Genomic DNA, 3,126 nt, shown 5'->3' with positions numbered 1-3,126 from the left:
AGAAGGCAAGGAAAATGTTTGGATCAGGCAGCCATCTTGAACTGATATCTCATCATGTGGTTTTCAAGTAGCATTCCCTTACCAGGGGATGCGGTCCTACTTCCTCTTCCTGTCAGAGACATTCCTACATAGTAATTAAAGTAATAGTCTAAATAGATGAATAAATCTAAGTTTTACGTATTTGCATTTTGACAATTGGATTCTTTAAAATACAAGGAGTCCACTATAAGCCCTAAGTGTTTCAGATGTTACCTGACAGTATTGTTTTTTATTGTTTTGTTTTGTTTTTTGTTTGTTTTGTTCTGTTTTTATATTCCCATCCTTCCATTTTAGAGCAAACAGGGAAGAGAAGATGGAATATCTCAAATTTTAGAGGCAGTAGGAAAATTGCTGTAATTAGGCTTTGATCTATATCAGGGGTTCTCAAATTTTAGCATGCTTCAGAATCATCTGGAGGGTTTGTTGAAACACTGACTCCTGAAACACAGACCCCAACCCTCAAGTTTCTAGCTCAATAGGTCTGTAGTGGGGCCTGCAAACTTTCATTTCTAGCAAGTTCCCAAGTGATGTCAATGATGCTGGTCTAGGGACTACACTTTGAGGGCTGCAGGTCTACATGTTATATAACATTTAGGTATTGAAAGTAGATGGATACTTTATTTATTTAATATATATTTGCTGAGTACCTATTCTGTGTCAAGCATTGTTATAGGCACAGGGACACGGTAATGAGCAAAGAAATGTGGTTTCTGCCCATGACAACCTTTTCTGATGGAATTTTTCAGTTTTTAACTAAAGGTTTTGATTAGAAGTCTGCTCACCACAGAAGGTCTCTTCACAGTGCTATAGCATGTGACATTCATTCCCTACTTTGTGCCTCATTGTGGTTCTCCAATGGATCCAAGTCTTGCCTATAAATGGACTCATTTCTCTCTTCCCATCCTATCCCTCAATCATCATTTCCCCTCTCATTTTTACTGTAGCAGCTAGGAGTTCCTAACATATAATTTACCCTTTATTCTACACTTTTCTATATTTCTGTCTGTTTCATCTGTGCCCTCACTGTTGGGAGCAACTGCAAGGCAATGAGCCACGTCTTACATTTCTTTGCAACTCCAAACCTCAGCTCCTTGAACATCCTAGTAACTAAACATAAGCTTATGGAGAGGTTCACTTGGAATCCCAACGTCCCTTTTGGAGGACGTGGAGTAGAATGAAAATCAACACCACCGACAACAACAACCAGTCAGACCATGCGATCAGACAGGTCAGACTTTGCTCATTACCGTGTCCCTGTGCCTATAACAGTGGAGGCTGGGGTGGAGTTAAGGGATTGGAGACAAGGAAAAAAAAAAACGAGTGTTTGGTTTAGGATTTTGCTAAATGAGAAAGAGCCAGCAGTAGTTCATTTCCTTTTCAGGACAGAATTCACCTTCTAAACAGGGCTTGTGTCTAAAAAATGTAATGTGGTCAGAATGAACTAGAGAATAAGTTAAGGAATCAAATGGCCATTAGTGGTTTCTTGACTAATGTATCTTAATTTTGCTAAAAATTAATTCTGAGCCAATTATAATCGAATAGATAGGTCTGAGATTACATTTTTATTACAATTGGATTCACTGGAAATTAACTGTCACAATCTGGTCCAAATATATTAAGATAACAATGAAACTCTGTTAATCATGAAATAGATTGTTACACAGAAATAGAAGAATAGTGCTTTGAAGCTGGAAGACTCTTTGAGATCATCCAAGAATAACAGTATTAAATAGTAGTTAAGTGTGTGGGCTCTGAATCTGGTCTAATCCAGTTTGAGTCTTTACTCTGCCACCTATTTTGGCATGTGATCTTGGGAAAGTTTCTTCATCTCTCCAAGTTTCCTTACGTGTACAGAAGAGATAAAGAAAAGTATTACCTAGTAAAAGTATTACCTAGTAATGGGAGAAATAAACAGTGGTATAATAATATATATTAAGTGCTAGTATAATGCCTAGAGGATAGTAATAATGCAATGTATTAGCTAAATGATAATTAACAGATAGTCTAACCCTATCATTTTACAGATGAAGAAACTGAAGCTCAGGGTAATGGCAGTAATTTAGAGACAGCATAAGAATTTAGAATTTATGAATTCCAACCCAATACTCTATTCAAGATAATTTACCATTTATCACTCGTTCTATAATTTGGATTTTCTAGTATATAATTTGTGAAAATGAGATAATGAGCTGAAATAAATTTTTTCCACTTTCTGTGAAAATTTGGTTTCGAATTGACTATATATAACCTACTTGTGAAAAGGACTACTTTCAAGCTCTTTGACAGTATCATTAAAAAATCAATCATCAACATTATTTGTAAACTAGTTACAAGTCATCCTTAACTGTTTAATTGAAAGGTCTTATTCTCAGCAACACTAATTTGAGTGTTAACTAAATCCATTTGAGTTGTGGTATACATGTATGTATACTCAATAAAAATTGATGCTTTCTAGTTACAAAGCCCTAACAATACAGGAACTCACTACCCGAGATATCCCTAATAGGAATAGTTGTCTCATGAATAATTTCAGCCAGACCAAAGTCATTACACCCAACACATCTAGTTCTGTGTTTTGACACTTATGATGGTCAAAATGCCCTTCAACCTCTTAGATAATCTTAAATCCAGCATCAACATGGCACTTATCATTGGTCAACCTGAGAGTTCCTCCTTCTTTTCAGCAATAGAACATGGGGAAGTTATGGCTTGTTTATTTTTCAGTATAAGCACCATCAGATTCCAGGCAGTGCAGATAGGAGCCAATTGCATGGACATAATAGGTATTTAATATATAGCAGCTGAATTGAAAGTGTCAAAGATGCATAGTAATTCATTCATGTTAGTTGTGTTGATAAAAGTGATTAAAATTTCATTTTAGATTATGATTCTGTAGAGATTATGCCAAAGAGGAAGCCTTGATCTAATAAAAGAGAAATAGAGCTGGACAAATTTTTTCAATGATGATATGATTCCAGATAAAAGATATAATAGCCAGGATGATTTGGCTTGCAAGAGACAACAACCCACTCAAGAAGAAAGGGGAAATGTATTGGCTCATAAACCCACAGGAAGATGAAATGGGGC

The sequence above is a fragment of the Pteropus vampyrus genome, unplaced genomic scaffold, assembly GCF_000151845.1.
Source record: "Pteropus vampyrus isolate Shadow unplaced genomic scaffold, Pvam_2.0 Scaffold165, whole genome shotgun sequence".
NCBI lineage: Eukaryota > Metazoa > Chordata > Mammalia > Chiroptera > Pteropodidae > Pteropus > Pteropus vampyrus.
This window is presented reverse-complemented; position numbering follows the sequence as displayed.